General features: G+C 48.7%; 2 non-coding genes across 2 annotated transcripts; both read left to right on the top strand.

Moving 5' to 3' along the window:
* The first annotated feature begins 287 nt into the window (after positions 1-287).
* Positions 288-360, top strand: Trnat-cgu (transfer RNA threonine (anticodon CGU)). The gene has a single exon. It is a non-coding gene; the product is annotated as a tRNA-Thr (tRNA).
* Positions 361-1,637: 1,277 nt separating this feature from the next.
* On the top strand, positions 1,638-1,710 carry Trnat-cgu (transfer RNA threonine (anticodon CGU)). Its single transcript has one exon. It is a non-coding gene; the product is annotated as a tRNA-Thr (tRNA).
* The last annotated feature ends 17,768 nt before the right edge of the window (positions 1,711-19,478 follow it).

The following is a 19,478-nucleotide window of genomic DNA, read 5'->3' as shown; positions in this document are numbered from 1 at the left end:
GTTAGTGCTCATTAATATTGTGTATAACAAAGAAAACGAGCCCTTGAAATTAACACTTCTTTCCTTCATTCATAGCGAGGGTCTCGTTCTGGCAGACTTGATGCTATCAGGTAGTATGCGAGGGATTATTGGTCAGCTGCCAGCTCGTAATAAGTTCACGTGCTACGTGACGCCAACAGGCAAAAAAGGGTGTTCCACACTCGCCGTCATGGCTACTGGCGGCGCTGACTGACGCTCCCACGTTTAAATGTACATATATACCCTATAAAGTGGACGGGGGGATGGCCGCCGCGGTAGCTCAGTTGGTAGAGCATCGGACGCGTTATTCGAAGGTCGCAGGTTCGATCCCTGCCCGCGGCAAGCTATCCTTTCGTCCACTTTTCTTTATTCACATTTACCTTACATTTACTAGTAAAAACATCCCCTATACTTTCCTTGGCATTATTGTCTGTTAGTGCTCATTAATATTGTGTATAACAAAGAAAACGAGCCCTTGAAATTAACACTTCTTTCCTTCATTCATAGCGAGGGTCTCGTTCTGGCAGACTTGATGCTATCAGGTAGTATGCGAGGGATTATTGGTCAGCTGCCAGCTCGTAATAAGTTCACGTGCTACGTGACGCCAACAGGCAAAAAAGGGTGTTCCACACTCGCCGTCATGGCTACTGGCGGCGCTGACTGACGCTCCCACGTTTAAATGTACATATATACCCTATAAAGTGGACGGGGGGATGGCCGCCGCGGTAGCTCAGTTGGTAGAGCATCGGACGCGTTATTCGAAGGTCGCAGGTTCGGTCCCTGCCCGCGGCAAGCTATCCTTTCGTCCACTTTTCTTTCTTCACATTTACCTTACATTTACTAGTAAAAACATCCCCTATACTTTCCTTGGCATTATTGTCTGTTAGTGCTCATTAATATTGTGTATAACAAAGAAAACGAGCCCTTGAAATTAACACTTCTTTCCTTCATTCATAGCGAGGGTCTCGTTCTGGCAGACTTGATGCTATCAGGTAGTATGCGAGGGATTATTGGTCAGCTGCCAGCTCGTAATAAGTTCACGTGCTACGTGACGCCAACAGGCAAAAAAGGGTGTTCCACACTCGCCGTCATGGCTACTGGCGGCGCTGACTGACGCTCCCACGTTTAAATGTACATATATACCCTATAAAGTGGACGGGGGGATGGCCGCCGCGGTAGCTCAGTTGGTAGAGCATCGGACGCGTTATTCGAAGGTCGCAGGTTCGGTCCCTGCCCGCGGCAAGCTATCCTTTCGTCCACTTTTCTTTCTTCACATTTACCTTACATTTACTAGTAAAAACATCCCCTATACTTTCCTTGGCATTATTGTCTGTTAGTGCTCATTAATATTGTGTATAACAAAGAAAACGAGCCCTTGAAATTAACACTTATTTCCTTCATTCATAGCGAGGGTCTCGTTCTGGCAGACTTGATGCTATCAGGTAGTATGCGAGGGATTATTGGTCAGCTGCCAGCTCGTAATAAGTTCACGTGCTACGTGACGCCAACAGGCAAAAAAGGGTGTTCCACACTCGCCGTCATGGCTACTGGCGGCGCTGACTGACGCTCCCACGTTTAAATGTCCATATATACCCTATAAAGTGGACGGGGGGATGGCCGCCGCGGTAGCTCAGTTGGTAGAGCATCGGACGCGTTATTCGAAGGTCGCAGGTTCGATCCCTGCCCGCGGCAAGCTATCCTTTCGTCCACTTTTCTTTATTCACATTTACCTTACATTTACTAGTAAAAACATCCCCTATACTTTCCTTGGCATTATTGTCTGTTAGTGCTCATTAATATTGTGTATAACAAAGAAAACGAGCCCTTGAAATTAACACTTCTTTCCTTCATTCATAGCGAGGGTCTCGTTCTGGCAGACTTGATGCTATCAGGTAGTATGCGAGGGATTATTGGTCAGCTGCCAGCTCGTAATAAGTTCACGTGCTACGTGACGCCAACAGGCAAAAAAGGGTGTTCCACACTCGCCGTCATGGCTACTGGCGGCGCTGACTGACGCTCCCACGTTTAAATGTACATATATACCCTATAAAGTGGACGGGGGGATGGCCGCCGCGGTAGCTCAGTTGGTAGAGCATCGGACGCGTTATTCGAAGGTCGCAGGTTCGGTCCCTGCCCGCGGCAAGCTATCCTTTCGTCCACTTTTCTTTCTTCACATTTACCTTACATTTACTAGTAAAAACATCCCCTATACTTTCCTTGGCATTATTGTCTGTTAGTGCTCATTAATATTGTGTATAAAATTTGCGTAGTTATTAAACGCGAACAAACTGCTGCCGGTAACGAATGGCACGTCGATAATGGCAACAGCGCTAACTTTCTTGTAGAATTCACAACGTAACTCCAAAAAAAGTGTCAATTGGACCGAGGAGCGGGTATAGTGAACCGAATGTTACAGCTAAGTTTAAGTGCCGTTTCTCGCTTTTTCCAAAGGGCGACATATGCAGAGGCTTTATGTCGACTCAAATCTCATTCGATGAATACGCGCGTACAGTTGATTGAGTATTGTGATGCTTTTTTCGCGCAACCTACAGCGCAGCCGTGCCAGCGCACTGATCTGACGCTGTATCATTAGCCACAACTGCAGAACAGCTCGGCCAAACGCAAGTGCAGTGCGCGGGAAAAATATGCCATCATATTGGTTCAGTAAGGCGTTCAAATTGACAAGTCTATGTTCTCGCATACGTGTCAGAGAAGCGCCGGCGAGTGCGACCGGCGGCGGTTGGTGAGCGGAGGCGTTTGCTGGAAGCGCGTCGCATGTATGCTGATCGCTTCTTGTGCGGACACCGTACACAAGAAAAAACGCTTCATTTATGTTAGCCGATGCCACAGCTGTGCTGTAAAGTCATTCGCACTCATCGGAATCGTGTATCCTGAAACCCAGAAGTGCCGATAACACGTAGACGACTCGGTCGGTAAGCTATGCCTAACCTTTGGTGGCAATCATGGTGGTAGAATATGATGGTGGAAGTGATACTTGGTCGGGCTTATCTCGACGCAGGCCGAAGGTAAAAGTTTGTGCATTTTAGCTTCGCACGCATTTCCACTGTTACCTTAAAGTGCCGCTGAGGTAAGTGAGTGTGCAAGAATTGCCAGAGTTGCGTTTCTAGCGTGACGGTATCAAGCGGCGGCTGTTTTCTGGTCTACCCGCTGGAAGGGCTCACTTCTCGGCAACTGCGCGCCGATGTAACACAGATACTGTCGCTGTTCACACCGACACTTCTAGACTTGTAAACATCACAAGAGCAGCACATCGCGGATGTAAACCTGATAAGTACGTGCGTAAAATGTAAACATTCACGGCTGCTGTGCTCCACAAATCTTGAGGCGGTTACGCCGCATGAATAAAAAAAAAGCGTGCTGAAAAGCTTAATGATCGGCGTTGGCTTTTTTGAACTGTAAACATATTTTTCTACACATTGAACAGCAAAACATTAGAAGTGACAGTGATTTCACATAATGTCACGTGCACTTCCATCATGCCACCGTCATCCAGCTTGTTCACCAAGCCATCCACCGAAACACGTTTTGCTCGCCACCATCAGCCAGCATTTTCCACTTAACCCCCAAAAAAAGCTCGCCACCACCACCACCATCTGCCACCATTTTTCCACTCTCGCCACCATCAGCCAGCATTTTCCACTTAACACCAAAAGAAGCTCGCCACCACCACCACCATCTGCCACCATTTCTTCCACTCTCGCCATCATCAGCCATTATGACCACCACAGTTTCCACCACATCCACTATTGTTTCCACCTTGTCCACCAAGAATTCCAGCATCCACCAACCCACGATTTTCAATAGGGTACATAAATAAATTACAATTACAAATGTAAAAGTAGAGTCCCCAGGTTCGCTAAAGTGCAAAAAAACGGCTTAAGGCGCACGACATGGACGACTTCAGGTCGTCCATGTCGTGCGACTTCAGGTGTCCAGTTCGTAATGCCGTCCGGGATGACCTCGTAGTCAAGAGCGCCGAGACGTCGAAGAACCTTGTTTGGTCCGAAGTATCGCCGAAGGAGTTTTTCGCTAAGCCCACTTCGACGTATCGGCGTCTAGACCCAGACACGGTCGCCGGGCTGGTATTCCACGAATTGTCGTCAAAGATTGTAGCGACGGCTGTCGGTGTGCTGCTGGGTCTTGATGCGCAGGCGGGCGAGCTGTCGAGCTTCCTCGGCACATTGTAAGCAAGCGGCGGCGTCGAGGTTTTCTTCGTCGATCACGTTCGGTAGCATGGCGTCGAGCGTCGTCGCCGGGCTCCTTACGTAGACCAACTGGTACGGCGTCATCTGCGCCGTTTCTTGGACGGCCGTGTTGTAAGCGAAGGTCTCGTACGGAAGGACGGCATCCCACGTCTTGTGCTCAACGTCGACGTACATGGCCAGCATGTCGGCGATGGTCTTATTTAGACGCTCGGTGAGGCCATTGGTCTGCGGGTGGTAGGCGGTGGTGCGGCGGTGGCTCGTCTCGCTGTATTTTAAGATCGCCTGAGTTAGGTCCGCAGTAAAGGTGGTACCTCTGTCTGTGATGAGGACCTCTGGGGCGCCATGACGCAAGACGATGTTCTCCACGAAGAACTTGGCTACCTCGGCGGCACTGCCTTTGGACAAGGCCTTTGTCTTGGCGTAGCGGGTGAGGTAGTCAGTTGCTACGACGATCCACTTGTTGCCGGAAGTCGACGTCGGGAACGGCCCCAGTATGTCCATCCCGATTTGCTGGAACGGCCGGTGAGGTGGTTCGATTGGCTGCAGAAGTCCCGCGGGCCTAGTCGGCGGTGTCTTCCGTCACTGGCAATCTCGGCAAGTCTCAACGTAGTGGGTGACGTCGGCAGCAAGGCGTGGCCAGTAGTATTTTTCCTGTATTCTGGCGAGCGTGCGGGAAACACCGAGGTGCCCAGCCGTCGAGTCGTCGTGTAGGGCCTGAAGAATCTCTGGTCGCAATGATGAGGGCACGACAAGAATGTAGTCGGTTCGAAGTGCCGAAAAGTTCTTCTTCATGAGAACGCCGTTCCGTAAGAAAAACGACGGCAGTGCTCGCTTGAATACCTTCGGAACAACGGCGGTCTTCCACTCGAGGTACTCCATAAGGCCCCCCCGTTCCGCGTCGGCTCGTTGCCTTTCGGCGAAGTCGTCGGCACTTATAGTTCCGAGGAAGCAGTCGTCGTCGTCGTCTTGCGGCGGCGCGTCGACGGGGCACGAGAGAGGCAGTCGGCGTCAGAGTTTCTTCCGGACTTGTACACGACGGTAATGTCGAATTCTTGAAGCCTCAGACTCCATCGTGCGAGACGACCTGAAGGATCCTTCAAGTTAGCTAGCCAACATAAGGCGTGATGATCACTGACAACTTTGAAGGGCCTGCCATAGAGGTAGGGGCGAAACTTTGACGTAGCCCAGATGATGGCAAGGCATTCCTTTTCTGTTGTGGAATAGTTGGCTCCTGCCTTGGATAGTGACCGGCTAGCATAACTGATAACCCTTTCAAGCCCGTAAGTCTTTTGCACAAGGACGGCACCGAGTCCTACGCTGCTTGCGTCGGTGCGTATTTCCGTATTGGCGCAATCGTCGAAATGCGCAAGTATGGGTGGCGTCTGCAGGCGTCGTTTAAGTTCTTGAAATGCTTGCACTTGCGCCGTTACCCACCTGAATTCCACGTTAGTCTTCGTGAGAAGCGTCAGTGGTTCGGCGACCCGTGAAAAATTGTTGACGAAGCGTCTGTAATAGGCGCATAAGCCGAGAAATCGGCGCACGGCCTTCTTGTCGGTGGGTGGCGCGAAGTTGGCGATGGCAGCTGTTTTCCGCGGGTCTGGGCGCACTCCAGACGTGCTGATCACATGGCCAAAAAACAGGAGCTCGTCGTATGCGAATCGGCACTTTTCTAGCTTCAGGGTCAGTCCAGAGGTTTTGATTGCTTGAAGTACTGCCTCAAGCCGCCGGAGATGCTCGCCGAAGGTCGAGAAAGACACAACGACGTCGTCCAAATACACAACGCACGTCAGCCTCTTCAATCCTGCCAGTACGGTGTCCATGACGCGCTGGAACGTCGCAGGTGCCGAGCAATGACCGAAAGGCATGACCTTGAACTCAAAGGGGCCGTCGGGTGTTATAAAAGCGGTCTTTTCTCGGTCTCTTTGGTCTACTTCGATCTGCCAATAGCCGGTCTTGAGGTCCATCGACGAAAAGTACGTCGCGTAGTGACGTCGATCCAGGGTGTCGTCTATCCGTGGGAGGGGTACACGTCCTTCGTGATTTTATTCAGGCGCCGATAATCAACGCAGAAGCGCACTGTCCCGTCCTTCTTCTTCACTAACACCACGGGTGACCACCACGGACTCTTTGAAACTGGATCATGTCGTCGCGTAGCATTTCGTCGACTAGTTTCTTTATGGCCTCATGTTCTCGCGTCGAAACTCTGTAGGGGCTCTGTCGGAGTGGTCGAGAATTTTCTTCTGTTATAATGCGGTGCTTAGCAAGGGGCGTTTGTCGGACCCGCGATGACGACGAGAAATAGTCCTTGTATTTCAGGAGGAGGGTTTTGAGCTGGTCTTGCTTGACCTTCGGAAGGCTCGGGTTGACGTCAAAATCCAGTTCGGGACCTCTATTCGTGGAAGCAGGTTCGGCAGCATCGAAGAGGGCGAAATCATCGCTGGCGGCTACACATTCGTCGATGTAGGCAACCGTCGTACCCATGTTGAAGTGCTTATATTCGTGGCTTAAGTTTGTCAGCAGTACCTTTACGTCGGGCTGCAGCAGCATAGCTCATGGCTTCCGGCTGAGCCTGCGGTGCTTCGGGAATTCCAAGCGATTGCCGGACTTCCTCGCTGACAACGTCGGCGATTGAATCCACTTCATGCTGCGGCGGGGGTAAAAGCTTTCGCCGTTCCTCCCGCACGACCACTCGAATCCTTTCACGCAGGTCGTTGGAGCAGAATGATTGAACTTCTGCGTGAGCTGGCGTCGAGCGGCGATTGAGTTGTCGTGCGCGCATCTCCAGCGTCTTTTCAATCGTCGTCGCTTCGGAGATGAATTCCTGGACAGTACACAGTGGGTTCCGCATCAGACCCGCGATCAGCTCCTGCTTTACTCCTCGATTGAGGAAGCGAACTTTCTTGTCTTCCGGCATTTTGGGGTCGGCGTGGCGGAAGAGTCTGGTCATCTCTTCTGTGAAGAGCACCACGTTTTTGTTCGGCAGCTGCGAACGGGTTTCAAGCAGCGCCTCGACCCTCTGCTTGCGGATGACGCTCGTGAATGTAGCGAGGAACCTGGTGCGAAATGTGTCCCACGTTGTCAGGGTTCGCGCTTGGTTCTCGAACCAGGTGCGAGCGGCGTCTTGCAAGCGGAAGTAGACATGCCGTAGCTTGTCTTCGCTGGTCCAGTCATTGTAAACGGCGACTCGGGCGTAGGCTTCGAGCCAGCTTTCCGTGTCTTCGAATGACGATCCGCGGAAGGTTGGCGGTTCCTTGGGCGTCCGGAGAAGAATCGGTGCGGGCGGCACAGCGTCTGTCATTGTCGCTGTGGTCGAGGTCAGAGTCTTTGTTTGCCTGGTCTTTTCAGGTAGAGGCCCGTGCTTGGCGGTAGACCTTGTTGCCTGCGGCTTGCTCGCTGGTCGGCCTTGGCGTCGTGTTCTTTGTGACTCGGGTTTGGTTCACGGCTTGACGGGGGCGTCCGGAACATGGACGAACAGCACCTCCACCAGATGTCACGTGGTCGTGACGTCGAAGAAGGCAGCAGTCAGCACGTCCGATATGAAACTTTATTTGGCCGAACTTGTGGCCGAGAAACTGAAAGTCAAACTACAGCAATACACTGATAGCGGCGAACAGAGCGTTGACCGTCGATCAACTGATAAGCGGTCAAGTGCGTCGGCTTTTATACAGGCGCTATCGAACTTCCCAGCGATATTGCTGGTGGCGGCGTTATTTCTCGATAAAGCTGGAACATTCGCGTGCGGCGCGAAATCTTAAGAAAACGATCTACTACAATGGAGAAGCTTCTCGAACACTGCTTCGCGGAAAGCCTCGAGCTTTGATAACCGTCCTTGCTGGTCAAACCCAAAAAAACATCAAAATAAAACAAGAAGTGGGCGTGGCAATATGGCGGTGAGAGATACCTTCTTCAACGGATGTAGTGTATTTCAATTGAACGGCTAATAAAGATAAGATCTAGTAGTGAAGAAGAATTATTTTGAACGCGAGTTGATTGATTTACCATTTGGTGAACGTCAGCACTCAGGATAATGTCGGCCGGGTAATCAACGTGCCCACGTGAGTTACTATTCTAGTATGGCCGATTCCAATCAACGTTTGAAAGATTAAAACCCCCAGTTATAATGACTTTGTCATCATGAAAGCGCGCCACATGATCACACAAATGATTCCAAAATTCATGGGGTTAATCGGGTGCTCGATAAACCGCAGTCACAACTGTACAGCGTTGCCTGCATGATAACTTCAACGTGATGAATTCTTGATTATGAACCTTTCTTTACGAACGCGCTCTTGCTCCATTTCAAGAAACTGCAACGCCTCCTACTTTCAAAATTCTCGATCACTAGCCATGCTCTGAATCTTGACCAAGTCCATCGCTAGACCTAAATCCGTAACTGGCAGGAAATGGAATCCTGGCGCTCTCGCCAATTGTCACGGACTCGGGTGGTTGCTGATGATGGACTCAGACCAGACTCTGTTAGCGGCACAACACATTTATTCAACACACTCACAGCACTTTATAGTATAAAAAAGGTACAAGGCAAATACCAGTAACTGTAAATTCCAGTGAAACCTTCACAGAAACCACACTACAATATAAACCGTCCTAAATAAAGTGAGGCAACTGTAACCTTACTACTGCTTATGCTTCGGGCCAACCTTACGAGGACTTGGTACACCTAGTGGGTCCGCGCCTAGTGGGTCCAGGATCGGTTGCGTTAAGTCCCTGCCTTTGATATTGGCTCTTTTGACGAACGTCGCCGTCCTTGCTGCTGCCGCATCGTCGTCCTTCGTGATCATCGCATGATGTCCATGACGTGGTGGAGGCCTCCGAGAATAGGCACCGCGGCGGTCGCTGATACCCGGTGCTAAGAGCTCACGTGGCCTACCGGGGATGTCTTTGGCGGCTTGCTTCAGAGGGGGCTTTTCCAGGAACGTCAGTGAATGCTGTGCGTGGTTGCTGCATCGCCGAGTAGCCTCACTCGAACCTGTTCGAGGTCTCGGGCGCCTCTCCGGATGCCCGCGTCACAGGCTGCCAAATCAAACTCTGGCCGCTCCCTTCGCGAGTGCGTTTGCTGGCGAGACAACCTTCACCTGCTAAGGCCACGTAGATAATGCCAGCTCACTCCTCTTTATCTTCCTTGTCGGCTCGTTTCACGTGCCTCGCGCACTCCAGGATCTTCCAAGCACGCGCTCATGCTGATTCGAACGCCTGGCCACCTTCGCCGTCGTCTTGGCATATATCTCTACCCTGTGACATACGCTCCCATTCGAAAAGTTTTCTTTCCCAAAAAAATGCATCATGAGGGTGATAATCTTGCTCCGCATGTTCTAACCTATGTCTGCTTGCCTTATCTTCCTTCGTGCGCGCACTGATCACCCCCACGCACTGTCATGAGACACCGCACTCACTTTCACGTCTTTCATAACAACATTGTTCATAACACTCTAGCATTACTCAAAACAAATACACTATGCACAACATTTCTTACTTTGTCACAATTCCTTTTAGTTTTATAGTGCATGCCAACCAATATAAAAAAGAATTCCCGCTTAAATCTTCTCTTTCTCACCATGCGCGTCTTAGGCGACTTTCATGCGCGTTTTGTTAATGCGCGCCGTTGCGAACGCCCAGTTTCGAACCATTTCGTTGCGAACGGTTTCGCGGCATTGCACAGGAAGATAGTCGGACTGTTAAACACGCACTACAGTGCTTGGAATATACTTACTAGTGTGCCGACCGCGGGCGTTGCGGTGGCACGGAAATTGATGATTTCCGCCGGCCACCACCAGACAGTAATAGCCGTAGGGACCGTGGTATACTAAGGGGCGTAGGCTGCGTATCTAGCGTAGGTCGGAACTCTGAGTGAATACTCACTCATACTCACACACCCCAACTGTTTCCGCCTTCTCACTCACGCTTATACTCACGCCTACTCACACTCATAAACACTCACTCACGTTCATACGCATGCCTAACACTCATAGGCACTCACTCACTTTCGTACTCACGCCTACTCACACTCATAGGCAATCACTCACGTTCATATTCACGCCAACTCACACTCATAGGCACTCACTCACATTCATACTCACGCCTACTCACACTTATAGGCACTCACTCACGTTCATACTCACGCCTACTCACACTCATAGGCACTCACTCACGTTCATGCTCACACATCACGACCATCGGTACTCACTCGTGTTCATACTCACGCCCCCTCACACTCATAAGTTTTCACCCACGTTCAGTAACGCCTCTCAAACTCATCGGTACTCACTCACGTTCATACTCACCTTCACTGACTATCATACCTACTCACTCACGTTCACACTCACACCTACACACATTCATAGCACTTACTCACGCTCTTACTCACATCTACTCGTACTCACTCACGTTCATATTCACGCCCACTTACGCTCTTAAGTACTCACGTTCACACTCAAGGGTACTCGCACCTATGGGCACTCGCTCACGTTCATACTCATACCTGCTTATACCCATCGGTACTCACTTACGTTCATACTTACACCTACTCACAGCCATTTGTGCTCACGTTCCCTCATGTCTACTCACTCCCATGGGTACTCACTGACATTCATACTCACACCTACTGCACTCGTATGTGGCCTTCCTACTCATGTCTCCTCACATCCCTCGTCACTGACTCATACTCACACTCACGCCTTTGAAATAGTGTACTCATGAATGAACATGCCAAGCTTCCTGCTCTACTCACAATCACATGTGGCCCCTGATGTCCATATTGGAGTACACTCCCGTTCACAGATACTCGAGTTTACACGTGTAATAGCTCCCATCTTCGATCACTACCACTCACCCCTACTCAACCTCGCCGGGTCTCATGCACATCTGTCTGTCACACTGGACAAAAGTTTTGTGTGCATTCGCATCTAAGATGATCTTTCATATTTTCTCGTTATATCCGAACGTGCAGATTTGTAAGTTTATAGGATAGTCTTAGGGATAAACCGCGGATGTTATCACTTTTTCAAGGGAAATGTCCTAAATATATGTATTATATAGGATGTCGGGACCGCGGAAAATTTGTTCGAATTAACCGAAGGCCGAATTATCGAAAGTATCAAGGAAACAAGTGTCTCTTACAGCAATGCATTCGCATTTTCTTGATGATCACTTAAATTCATGGTACATATCTGGCATAAAAAGCAATGTAAATGCCGCTAATTTTTTCATTGGCAACTCCACAGTCGAAACGAAACTGCTCGGCACAGTCTCCGCTGCTGAATAAACCTGGCTCGCTAATGCACAATAATGAATGGCGACTACACAGTTCTGAAGCGACGCGGCGAAAATGAAAGTACTGCTTCTCGCAGCTTCGACCAGCAGTCGCCGCTGGCGCTATGGACGCGATCATAGATATATTGCTCACGCAGGTCGCGTGAGCCGAGTAAAATGAAACGCAGGTCGCGTGAGCCGAGTAAGATGAAGCAAGCGGGCCGCAGCCGTCGAAGTCTTTGTCGCCAACAACGCGATTATGGCTAGATCCTGGATGGCGACCACGCCTTTATAAAGGACCGCAGCCGTTTGAATTCGCGAACGCTGTTTTTCCTCCTGGGTGTCGAACATTTGCGGCGCTTCGTGCTTGGTGCGCTCCGAGGATCGTTCGAATTAACCGGGTTGCGGCCACATATGACGGAATTAACGAGAGTTTGATACCATTAAACAGTGCATAAGCTTGCCGGGACCAGACAACACGTCCGAATCATCCAATTTTCCGAATTAACTGGTTCAAATAACGACATTTTAACGTATTTTATTTCCGTCAACTCACCAAATAGCAAATGTACGGCGCGCTTATTAGCTAGCTCCACCTTCATTTTTTATGCCATCATCATCATCAGCCTGCCTACGCCCACTGCAGGGCAAAAGCCTCTCCCATGTTCCGCCAATCAACCCGGTCCTGTGCTTTCTGCTGCCACGTTATACCTAGAAACTTATTAATCTCATCTACCCACCTAATTTTCTGTCTCCCCCTCACGCGTTTGCCATCTCTTGGAATCCAGTCAGTTACCCTTAATGACCACCGGTTATCCTGCTGACGTGCTACGTGCCCGGCCCATAACCATTTTTCCTTCTTGACTTCAACTATATCCTTAACCCCCGTTTATTCCCTGACCCGCTCTGCCCTCTTCCTGTCTCTTAAGGTTACACCCATCATTTTCCTTTACATCGCTCCCTGCGTCGTCCTCAATTTAAGTAGAACACTTTTTGTAAGTCTCCAGGTTTCTGCTCCGTAGGTAAGTACCGGTAATTTTCAGCTGTTATATACCTTCCTCTTGAGGGATAGTGCTAGGCTACCATTCATGATTTGAGAACGCTTGCCGAATGAGCCCCATCCCATCCTTATTCTTCTAGTTATTTCACTCTCATGGTTCGGCTCCGCGGTTACTACCTGTCCTAAGTAGACGTACTCCTTTACAACGTCCAGTGTCTCGCCACATATCACAAAGCGCTGTTCTCTGCCAAGATTGTTCCACATTACTTTAGTTTTATGCACGTTAATTTTCAGACCTTCTGATCTACTTTCCCTGTCCAGTTCAGTAATCATGAGCTGTAATTTGTCTCCCGCGTTACTCATCAGTGCAATGTCATCAGCGAATCGCAGGTTACTGAGATACTCCCCAGTAACTGTTATTCCCAATTCTTCCCAATCTAGGGCCCTGAAAACCTCCTGTAAACACGCGGTAAATAGCATCGGAGAGACCGTGTCTCCCTGCCGTACGCCCTTTTTTATTGGGATTCTGTCGCTTTCTTTATGGAGGACTATAGTGGCTGTGGATCCGCTGCAGATTTCTTCCATTATGTTTGTATAGGCTTCGTCGATGCCCTGATTCCGCAGTGCCTGCATGACTGCTCATGTCTCCACTGAATCAAATGCCTTCTCGTAATCTATGAAGGCTATGTATAGGGGTTGGTTGTATTCCACACATTTCTCTGTCACCTGATTGATAGTATGAATATGGTCTATTGTTGAGACGCCTGTACGAAATCCTGCCTGGTCCTTTGGTTGATTGAACTCTAATGTCTTATTAGTTCTGTCAGCAATTACTTTTGTAAATAGCTTGTAGACAACGGACTGCAAGAGGATGGGCCTGTAATTTTTCAGGTCCTTGCCGTCCCCTTTCTTATGGATCAAGATGATGTTGGCATTCTTCCAAGATTATGGTATCCTCCCCGTAGAGAGACACTTTGTATACAGGGTGGCCAGTTTTTCTAACATAATCTCCACCGTCTTTCAACAGGTCTGATGTTACCTGATCCTCACCAGCTGCTTTGCCTCTTTGCATTCCCTTTAGGGTTTTCTTTACTTCTCCTGTCAATACTGGTGGGATGTCAGATTCCTCCGGGCTATTACTGCTTCTAACGTTATCATCCTGACTGTCTCAGCCGCTGTACAGATCTCTGTAGAACTCTTCCGCTACCTCAACTATTCTATCCACATTGGTTGTGACCTTGCCTTCCTTGTCCCTTAATGCATACATCTGATTTTTGCCTATGATTTTTGCCTATGCCTATGTATCTGTTAATGCCAGGGGTCTGAAACTCACATCAGCTAACGAGCAGCAGTCACGAAAACTTACTCCCGCAAGGCCCAGGACACAATGACGATGGCAAGATCGGGGGGCGGGTAGGAATAGCTTGTACAAAATGTGAGTTAACGCTGCCATATGAAAGACCCTTCCCATATTTCATAAAGGGGTCATTTCTGAAGGGGATTTGGCGCCAGGATTCCAACGACATATCTACCTCCAAAATGACTAAAATATGGATTACGGTTCTGAAAGTTTGTTTCACTGTTATGTATCAATATATCTTAACCGAAGCGGTACTCTCACGAAAAAAAGATGTTTTAAACAAGCCATGTCAACGTAGCTCATGAGCATAGTTATTAAGAAAAAATATCTGACGAAGGCAGTCACGTGCGAGCCTCAGGCCACTTGTTTTAGACCCCTGGCTTATGCGATACAAGTTGGTCAGCACTTCCCAGAATAACGTGAGGTAGATCATGTTTCGGTGGCTTGCGTCAGTTTTGTAAATGCTGCATTTAACGGCAGGAAAAGTGCTTTCACCTAGTTGGTTTTTCATTTGTGTTAAGGTGATGTAGCGCGAAACAATACACGTGTCGCTGGCCTTGCTTCGCACTGCACCACATCTGCATAATACCACTTCACATAATGAGCATTGTTTTTTTACTGCAGGTTATCTTCGTGATACAAAGCGCAGCACGTGCAGAAGTTTGGCGCGCAGAGCTGCCGTACGGCCTTCTGTTTTTGCGTTAGGCACAGACCATGCATAAACATACTCTGCCGCTATGTCAGGGACAATTTTCTACCCCCCTCTAACCCCTGAAGGTGCATTGCGCTTGCACGCTGCTTGACCAATCTAGCATTGAATGCTTAGGTTTGTTTTGTCGGCGTACATAGTGAAAATTTAGCGCACAATCACGACGTCGAGGAAGAAGCACACCCCCACAGCGCTGATCGGCGTTGTGCTACATTGTTATTTCTATGCACCACACCAGCGGCCGCGTTAATCCATGGATTATGCCGCTTTTGAGACATGGCGAGTTGACACCGCAGTATGGACGTCTGCGTTACGCCATAAAAATGTGTATCTACTACATTGAATCGGTGTACTTCATATAAAATTATTCGTATTAAGGCGAAAGTCTTATATGCCTCATCAAACGGGAAAAGTGCCCTGTAATGACATGTGACGCAGAGCTCTGCACGGGCTCGGGCCTACCCGGAAACCAGGGCCCGGCCGGGCCAGGCCGGGTAAAGTAGTTCTCACGGCGGGCCCGGGCCGGGCTCGGGCCTGAAGCTCCAGGCTTAGGACCGGGCCCGGGTTTGAGGAGGCGGGCTCCGGTCGGGCCGGGCTTGGACTTTGCTGGGTTCTTAAATGGACGCTATTTGGAAGCACTGAATCGGTTTAGACTGATAAGTGAAGTCTAAGAACTCGAATATCATTCAATTCACCATCATAAGTTTATTATCAGACGAGAAAATCAAGGTCAAAATTGCATTTTTTTAAATTTCGCGCCGAAATCTACGAGCGTGACGCCACGGATTTCAAGCTGTATTCGTCGTATTTGGGGACATTGGTTCTATAAAATTTCCTGAATCTTGCCATGTTAAATCTATGGCCCCCTCAGAGGTCAATGTACTTCATTTTTAGTGATTAGGAACTACGTAGGCCCCATTTGACCCTGTCAGAATCTAAGATGTCACAGTGTCTGCTGCGCGAAATTACAGGGTTCGTCGCCACCCGCATCTACCTTCTTTCGCATTTTCTCACTTACCAAGAGTCTTGTCCCAGCGAGCGTGGTGATTTAGGAATTGCTAAAGAGTAATTTCTTGATAATAGATAAATTGTTTTTCTTCCTAGTGCCCCTTCATATTTGTTACACATACGTTGTGCATACATACATATATGCTTCACATTTTCTCTCGAAGAAATCACGATTTTTTATGTGGGGCAAGCTGTTTAGAGAAATTTTATTACAGACAAGTACTGAACTTCTTTTGCTCCTTGCATATGGGGCCACTTGATTTATCTTAAACGGGCGCTAAAAGTAGCTATACCAGGCGCTTATATAGATAACATGTCGTTATTGTGTGCTCTATTTGCATTCGTTATTATTTTATATTCCACATGTTATTCCGTTATTCTGTTATTGCACGGAGTGTCGTTACATAGAATTTTTATACAGAGACATTGTTTTCCCGTGGCTTCGTCACGGCCCCCAGTGGTCATGTGACTGAAGATGGACGTGCACAGCCTACTTGTTGTGCCAAATTTGTTAACATTTGCCTTTTTTCACTATATCAGGGGTCTCAAACCCACCTGAGCAAACGGGGCGCATTCGCGAAAATTTACTCCGGCAATGGCCAGGACAGTAACGCAGCTAAAAGCGCGGGGGGAGGGGGGGGGGTGTTAGAGGGGCTAGGTCGTACCAAATGTCAGCTAACGTTGCCATTTAAAAGAAGAGCTTTCCCATATGTCACATATGGGTCGCTTCTGAAGGGTATTTGGCGGCAGGATTCCAACAGCATATCGATACCTATCTCCAACATGACAAAAATCAGGACGCCGATTTTGAAATATACAGTTTTATTTCACGGTTAGGTATTAACACATGGTGGCAGCAGGGGATGCCTCACGACAAAAAAGCTTTAGACCTGTCGTGCCTGTGTATCTTAAGTACATACTTATAAAGAAAATGAAACATTGGGACGAAGACAGTCATGTGCGGGCCGCGGGCCTGTAGGGAGAGGCCCACGGGCCGCGTGTTTGGGTCTCCTGCGCTATACAAATATAATGTGAGAGCTACATGACACTGCGACAATACCGTTGGAATGTGTAGGAATAGCATAGGTTCAACCAGCATAAGGCGTGAGGCAAAATATATTCGTAGGACAAAATATCAGGCTTGAAAAATGACAATTACGAATTCCGTGCCGGGTGATGTCCCTTTACCTCGAACCATAGGCGTCTCATGAGGAAGCGTCGAGAAGATTATTCGCTCCTTTATTACCAAACTGTAACGAACACAAAAAATACATCAAAATAGCTTCGTCCACTTCCTGCCAGCCGTACTCGCGTAGTGCAGTGGTCACCTTCTACCAGTACAACATCGTTAGGAAGGCATGGAACATTGTTTTTTATTTATTTATTTAAATAATGCTTAAATTATGATACGGAAGAAAAGAAGAGCGCGGTGCAAGCCGTGCATACATACACTGCTGAAAACTGCAAGCAGAAGACCTCAAAGAGGAGTTTTATAGGTAATACTAAAGAGTGTCACGACGTTCGGGAACGATAGAAATGAAGGGATAAGCTGCACAGCTACCTTCATTATGCAGAAGGCCACAAAGGTATCCTATATTTGCTCCAGTGGTGGACGTTAAGAACAACGACTGCCGATGCCTTTGACATTTCGCAAGGCAGATGTGCACCCCTGCGGCTAGCGCATGCAATGCGAGGAAATTTAACGTCGCAGGATGTGTGATACAACGGTGGAAAGTGTGCTTAAAGTCGGATTCACTAGATAATTTCATTTTTGCACAATAACACGTGAAGAAATAAACTATAAGATATGCCAGAAAAGACTTATGGACTGCATTTAGTAGCAGTGATGATATGTGAAATATATATGATATATGAAAAGAATGCTACCACAAATATTTTTTCCTCCTTTCGGCTGCCTAGAGGTATTTCTAAAAGTACAGGTGGTGCACACGGTTCGTTCTAATTTTTATCTCGGTTAGTGTATATACAGCAAGGTAATAAGCTTGGCTTTCTTCCTCCATCTTGCTGTGGCAAGGTACTACCATGCTGAAGACTTGTGTTACATATCCAGAAGAGTGCATGATTGGCTTTGTCGTTTGAGCAAGTTTTAAGTTTCAGTAAAGAACGCAATGAGAGCGTTCTCTGTCTCCTGTGTTTTTATTGCAATTCCTATCGAAACTGAACTCATGCTGCAAGTCACTTTCCTTGCTGCAATATCTGCTACAAAACGCTCTTGATGATCCCCATTGCATTAGCAAAAAAAAAGAAAAACATGGCTGATCCCTCCGTCATAGGAATCGGTATAACACGAAAGTTAAACGTGTCTTCACAGAAGTAGTGCTTATTGTGTAGTGATATATGAGAGCTTGTACAATGTCTATTCGTGTTTGGCAGCTATAGCACCGTTTGACGTGGATGGACCCATGTTGACAGCATGTCTCTATCGCGACGACTAACGCCCATGATCATTATTAAACCGTTGTGGTAGCTGACGATGTGAACATATATTTGGACACAACGAATCGTGAATCCCGCGTAAGGATGATATCAACAAGCTCATAACCAACACTGGTACCCAGTATGCGCTTCTTCAAAGCGTCGTCAATTAAGGAGAGAAACGGCACGGTGTGCGCTTTCTAGCAATGGGTAGCCGACGCCAGTGCTCATGCATACATAACACACACTGCGCTTCAGCAACACGGGAGGTAGAGGTTCGTAGCCTGAGCCGCAAACGCGTGCGTTCCGCTGGCCTCTGTCTCGCAGGCGCGGCTCCCGCTCCACCAAGGCACGACATTCGCCCGTCGAAATCGCGTCCTTTCTGCAACGCATACTGCAGCAGTTTTGTTAGTCAGTGCTCTCACAACTGAAGCAGTCGGCCGCGGAGAAATCCCGTTGCTGCACGTGGAAGCTGCACTACTCCGATGAGCCGACGCACGCTAACACGAAGCCAAAGGCAAAGAACGTAATTGCGTCAAGCGTGCCTCGGCGACGCCAGCGCGGCCAGTCTACCTCTCTGGTATCGAGACGCTTTAACCATTACCTCCGATATCGCGTGCAATCTCGGAGGAAACGCTAGTAAGTGTCGATCGTGAAGCATTACTTCTTTTCACACCTCACAGACGGCGGCACCGCCCCGCTCCGCCCGCCGTGAAAGAGAATGTGTGAAAGATATAAGGCGCGTTCGCGCCGTGTCTGGAATCTCCCGAGTTAGCTTACTCGGTAGAGCGTCGGGCGCTTGCCGTCGCGGCCGCAACGTCGTGGGTTCGATTCCCAGCGGGGTATATTTTTCTTGGTTTTTTCTTTCTCACCCGTTGGCGTCCATTTTATAACGTCATATCCGTGACGGATGTACTTGGTGGACCCCGGCATAAAACACTTTCGTGTTAAAAAAATTATAGTACGCCATTGCCAAACAAACGTTCATTGTACCCAGTATGTCCACTCAATTCTTTCCACCGTGGGCCCCTTGTTACACGAAATTACCATGTGTTAAAATATAATTGTTAGCGATTTATTCGCCAACAAAGCGTAGATATTAGCTACTTAAAACACTTTGCTGTAGATTCTATGTTGAGGCAACACCACCTATATTATTGGCTCGGGCCTCTGTCGGGCCTGGTCTGCCGTCGGGCCGGGCCGGGCCGGGTAGGCGACATTTTTTCTCGGGTTCGGGCCGGACTCGGTTCGCGTATTGAATCACCGGGCCGGACTCGGGCGGGTATACTTGAACAAGTTGGGCCCGGGCCAGAAATCACGGACGCGCGCACACACACACACACACACACACACACACACACACACACACACACACACACACACACACACACACACACACACACACACACACACACACACACACACACACACACACACACAGAGATGAGGTTATGG

The sequence above is a fragment of the Rhipicephalus sanguineus genome, chromosome 4 (genome assembly GCF_013339695.2).
Source record: "Rhipicephalus sanguineus isolate Rsan-2018 chromosome 4, BIME_Rsan_1.4, whole genome shotgun sequence".
Lineage (NCBI taxonomy): Eukaryota > Metazoa > Arthropoda > Arachnida > Ixodida > Ixodidae > Rhipicephalus > Rhipicephalus sanguineus.
The sequence above is the reverse complement of the archived record's forward strand: the minus strand, read 5'-3'. Positions and strand labels throughout refer to the sequence as shown.